The sequence below is a fragment of the Zonotrichia leucophrys genome, chromosome 4, assembly GCF_028769735.1.
Source record: "Zonotrichia leucophrys gambelii isolate GWCS_2022_RI chromosome 4, RI_Zleu_2.0, whole genome shotgun sequence".
In the NCBI taxonomy this organism is placed as follows: Eukaryota; Metazoa; Chordata; class Aves; order Passeriformes; family Passerellidae; genus Zonotrichia; species Zonotrichia leucophrys.
Window position 1 is genome coordinate 69,045,477 of NC_088173.1, and position 5,711 is coordinate 69,051,187.

Below are 5,711 nucleotides of genomic sequence, written 5' to 3' on the forward strand. Positions count from 1 at the left end.
TTTGGCTTCAAGCAGGAACATGCTCCCAAGTCTCTGATATATTCCTTATAACATTAAGTATTTATTAAGCTAAATCAAGGTCTAGATTTCCTCTGCAATTCAGCTTCAGATGTTTCTCCCAGGCAGCAGGAGACTCCACTACAAACTAATATTTCTTTAGTTCTAGCTGGAAGGGGAAAGACCAAGAAATACCCATTTCACAGCAATGTGCATCTCATGGGCTAAGGTGCAGACACAGCAGGTAGGAAACATTAGCACAAGTTTTCACCCTTTTTCTCAGCTACAGGAGGTAAAAACAAACCAAACTCTGCACCATCTTCAGGATTTGAAGTGCTGCCTCTGCAACAAAATCTTTAGAGATGACAGTGCAGGAAATTTTAGGGATTTTTTAGTACAAAGCCCTTCGTAGGAGTTTGACACCTGCCACCTTCTCCCCCAGCAGTGCCAGCAGCAGCAGCTCAGGCATTTAACTCTGGTTTGTGGAATCTCTCAGACAATTGGAGGCCTAATGGGCAGAGCTGACTTTAACTCTGCTTTGTCAATCTCACAGAAAAAATTTGTCCTCAGACACTTTTCCCCTGGGAGAGCTCAGCAGTTCTCATTTCCAGCACGTGGCAGCAAAGAGAAGCCTTCAAGTTTCCTTAAACCAAGAAATAATGGCAACAAGCTTCATTTCTGCCACTTGTTTCCTGAGACACACTAACCTGGGCTTTGTGCTGAACACATCAGCCTTACAACCCTTCCTGGGCTCCCAGTCCCACTGCACAGAGACATGGAATAAGCATTCTGCTGCCAAGAATTTATATTCCCAGGAGGAGAGAGACAAAGATGGTTTTGTTATGACGTGCAACAGTGCCCACAGAAGCCATACACAGCACCACTAGAAAAAGCAGGAGTGATACTCACTGGTACCTACAGATTTTCTTCCCAGCAAAAATATGTGTGTGACCAGAATATTTTGAATATGCAGAACAGGGGATGGAAGTGCCAGAGCAAGGAGAAAGATGGAGGAAGATTATTTACAAAAGCACATAGTGACAGGACAAGGGGGGAGTGCATTCACACTGACAGAGAGCAGGGATGGATGGGATTTTGGGAAGGAATTGTTCCCTGTGAGGGTGGGCAGGCCCTGGCACAGGTGCCCAGAGAAGCTGTGGCTGCCCCTGGATCCCTGGATGTGTCCAAGGCCAGAATGGACAGGGCTTGGAGCAACCTGGGACAGTGAAAAATGTCCCTGCCCATGGCAGGGGCATGGATTGGATGGGTTTTCAGTTCCCTTCCAACCCAGTCCGTTATTATGTAGTTTTATTAAAATATAATAGAGAACAGTCACTTTTCCAAGATCCTGGATGTCCACCAACATCGATGAATCAATTCCTTCTTCCACTCCAGGGCAAGATGTGCCACAGAGAAGTGACAACCTGTGATTAGAAATGGGCAGAGTGGGAGACAAGGCGTGGAAGGAGGGAAGTACAAACCTGTCAAACTCATAAACTTGTAAACAAGGCAACGTCCAGAATCTGGTGACCAGTCCCAACTGCACAGGCAATAAGGCAAATTAGTAAGATTGATGCTTAAGTTCTCTTCCTGCTCAAACACCATGGCAAAACTCAATATTCATAGAATCACAGAATCATTAAGAAATTTTTTCCAACTTTCTAAGATCATCCAGTCCAGCCATTCCCCCAGCACTGTCAAGGCCACCACTGACCATGTCCCCAAGTGCCACATCCACATGGCTTTAAATCCTTCCAGGGATGGGGACCCCAACACTGCCCTGGAGTGTTGGAGTCCCCATTCTGGTGACTTTTCCATAAAAAAAATAGAAAAGTCCATTACCATAAAGAAATTTTTCCCAATATTCAATCAAAGTATGCGCTGGTGCAACTTGGAAACACAGAGACTGGACTTCTGTTGATTTATTCAGTTTGGGAGGGTAAGGATACAAAGAAATAATTTTACAAAGAAGCAGCTGGCTTTTTATAATTTTAAGTTGTTCAGAGCAATTTCCCAGCTGGTAGCTGCAAGTGGTGACTTTGTAGCTATTAAAATGACTCACCAGCATAGGAAAAGCACAGTTTTTAGAAGGGAGATTGCAACCTGGCCAGCAGTACTTGTGAAGAAACTGTAATAAAAAACAGATTAGCTGGTCAATTTATCAGTAAATAAATTCTTTTTCCACAAAAGAGTCCTTGTCAAGCTGTATGACCAGCATATTCAATTACCTTCCAGAGTAAATATAAACCACTTTACAAGATTCTTTCCCAGAAATAAAAGAGGAAGATAGAACTGAATAGAAAATGGTGCCCTAGTCATTCCAGCCTCAGTCTCCCAGACTCTTTTTCTGAACTCATTTCACTGGAATTCTAATCTTCTATTTTATTAAATATAAATGGGCTTCTAATAATGGGAGCAGCATGGAAATTGCAGATCCTCAGAACTTGGGTATGATTCATTCACTTGGGAATATCAAGGCTGGTTTCACTCCCTCTCACAAATCAAACGTCTTTTCCAGTACCCAAATGAACCAGGGTGCCCCACAGTGACCAAAGCCCCCACAGCTTTCCTAGCAGACATGACTTTGAGTCAGAAAATATCATCAGAGATGAAATATTGCTGATTCTTCCAGCATTTCCAGGAGAAGAAACATGGTGCAAGCATGTTTTGTGATCTGTAAAGTGCATTCTGGGATAGAAGGTTCTGGGGATTTAGGAAGATTTCCTTGGTCAGTAAGGAGTAAAATTTTGGGATAACATTAATGGGAAAGACAGCATTTCAAATATCTCCCAAGAAAAAATTAATCATAGAATCATGGAATGGTTTGGGTTGGAAGGGACTTTGAAGACCATCCAGTTCCACCCCTGCCATGGGCAGGGACACCTTCCACTATCCCAGGTTGCTCCAACCCCCATCCAACCTGGTCTTGGACACTTCCAGGGATCCAGGGGCAGCCACAGCTGCTCTGGGCACCCTGAGGACCTCCCCACTCTCACAGCCAGGAATTTGTCCCAACATCCCATCCAACCCTGCCCTCCTTCAGCTTAACGTTGATGAGTTGCCTTCCCTCACCAATCTTTGCTGAAGTTTGTAGTAATCACATATCCTCTGAACAGAGAGAGACATGGTTCTCCTAGGAAAATCCTGGGAAGCTGTGTAGAAGCTGTGGGAAACATAGATGAAAGAATTCAACCAATTATTATCTCTCTTTCTGTAACCATTGTTTATAGATATGATTCTCCAGAGTGTGCTGTTCAGAGTTCACCAATGGTGGGACAGAAGATTCCTAAAGGCCAGTCAGGCCTTAGGTACATCATTGTTTCTATAAGAATTGTAGATTTCTAATAATAAAGTGTCTTTTCATGTCTTCTGATGATGGAGTCTGTGTCATGTTTGGCTGTCCCTGCTACCCCTTTGGTGATAGAAGTTCAATTTCTGACCATCCTTGCTTGACCACATCCAAGTACTTTAAAAGTGACTGCTTGCCTCTTGGAAAGTATTTTGCAGTTTTAGGATTCTTTCCTGATTCTACTGTTTGGGTTTGTCACTGAAACCGTGTTCACACCATAGAAAAGCCACTTGAAAGTCTTAAATGAAACACTGATGGCAGCCTGAAGCGTGTGAATGTTTTAGTACCTTTCTGTAAAACAAAAAACCCCACAGAGAGACAGAACCACTTTCCAAAGCCACTTGTTTAAAAAAGGAACAGGAGTAGTACTTGAAACTTAGCACCTCAATAGAAGATTTTTGACATTTCTCACCTTTAAGTCCTCTAGGTCCTCCTTTAGGTTAAGAAAAACAATCTTTACTGTCTGAATCATATCTGAATCTTGGTCTCCCAAAAGCCACAAGTGTGAGGTAAACCAATGAGAAAAGATTTTCTGAGAGATTAATTTTTTTAGAGATTTACAGAGAGTTTGCAAAGATGGCGATTCACCCCTGACTTTGACTTTATGGGTTTATTATAACGTTTATTCTCACTGGAGAGAGGGGAAAATAAAGATGGAAGGAAGGAAATGATTGAACTTGCAAAAGATACAGCTACATTTTGTCTACAAGTGTTTGTCAGGGATCTGGTTTTGATTGGGTTCCTCTGAGATTCCCTGATAGATATCCAGGTTTGGGCTTTAAAAAATAAACATACAAAACTGAAACTGTGCCGGAATCCAGTTCTTGGCTGGCATTATCTACAGCAATTTCTTCATGCAGACACATCAGAATTTCCCCAGAAATACTAAATTTTCAGTCACAGAAATGAACAAATACTCTGGAAACTGATTTGTTTCAATCGTTTGGCTCACCCCCAGCAGGAGCAATGCAATACTGACGGTGTGTCCTCCCCCTATCACGGACACAACCAGTGCTGTATTTGAGCCAAGAGGTGAAATATGAGCACATTCTGTGCTATTTTGGCAAAATTAAAAGCCTTGAAATGACTGTGGGGGGAAGCCTTGTGGTAGAGATATTAGAGTTTCACAAGTAGAACAGACAGCCTGCATGAATTTGGGCTGGGTTGACTGTCTTCTGTGACCAAGCTACAAAAAAAATATTTTAGGTCAGCAGCACTCTGAGCTGAAAGATTCGCCTCAGGCTAGAGGTTTCAATTTCTTCCCAAGGAATCTTACTCTGGGAATGACAATGACGTTTCAAAGGTGAGCAAGTAAATCTCCTTGGAGGGCTTTTCCCTCGGCTGATATCTAAGAAATCTTGTTCTCTTTAGACTGAACATAGAGGACAGCGCTTAACATGCTCCGAGCACAGGGGACAGCTACAGAATTCTTGACCCATGTTTAGTAGAAATCAATATGTTGGATGAAAATTTCTATTGTCTTATATGTCAAAAGTTCTCTTATCATTATGTTGTCTTATATATCAAGAGTCCTATTATCATTATGGTGCAAGGATTCCTTATCACCAGAGTTTCTTACCTCCTCAGTGTTTCTCAAAGGCTGCTCCCCTAAGCACTGACTGTTCCTGGCCCTTGCAGTAGTCATCTGACCCCAGAGCCCATCAATCCACTCTTTTATAACACTTGTTCTTATTTGCTGCAGGTGTGGCCTGTTAACATTAGGCCTGCTGCCAGTCTTTAGTAATTGGTTCAGCTGCAACTCTTTAGGGGATAAGATTACATTCTATACTACCTTCATTTACCCATACTGTATCCCCCTACAAATTTCTTTGTGAAAACTAGCTGGATTGAGAATAAAAACAAGCTCAATTTAGCAAATCTAAGGACCCGTGCAAGGTTTACTGCAGAGTGAGGACTTTCCTTTCTGTGAGCTGATGGGGCTGTAGGGCAGTTTTAGGGACATGAGAAGGTGTGGTGGCTTCAACCCACCCTTAAAATGCTCCAGTTGAGGGTACCATGTGGAGGTTCCTCACTACTCAGCACTGCTTGGCCAGTTTGGGATCCCAAGCACAAGAGCAACAAGAACACATGAGAGAGGATCCTGTGAAGGCCCTTGAAGGTGCGTAAAGGCTTGGAGCATGTCACATGAGGAGATGCTGAGCCAGTTAGGGCTGTTTATCCTCCAGGAGGGAAGATGTTACCAACATGAATTGGTAGCTGATGAGTACCTGATATGGGGAACCAGATTTTTCTCAGTGGTGTCCATTGAATGGACAAGAAGCAATGGCCTAAATTCAAATATAGTAATTCCATATAAATACAAGAAACGCTTTTCTTGTCTTGGAGGCTGCATGGACAGTTCATA

The 5,711-nt window shown here is 42.7% G+C and overlaps 1 long non-coding RNA gene across 1 annotated transcript; it reads right to left on the reverse strand.

Moving 5' to 3' along the window:
* Nucleotides 1-449: 449 nt before the first annotated feature.
* LOC135447519 (uncharacterized) lies at nucleotides 450-4,993 on the reverse strand. The gene is made up of 4 exons (XR_010440178.1): nucleotides 4,926-4,993; nucleotides 3,070-3,149; nucleotides 2,060-2,125; nucleotides 450-1,421 (listed from the first exon to the last, which is right to left on the reverse strand). It is a non-coding gene; the product is annotated as an uncharacterized LOC135447519 (long non-coding RNA).
* Nucleotides 4,994-5,711: the final 718 nt, after the last annotated feature.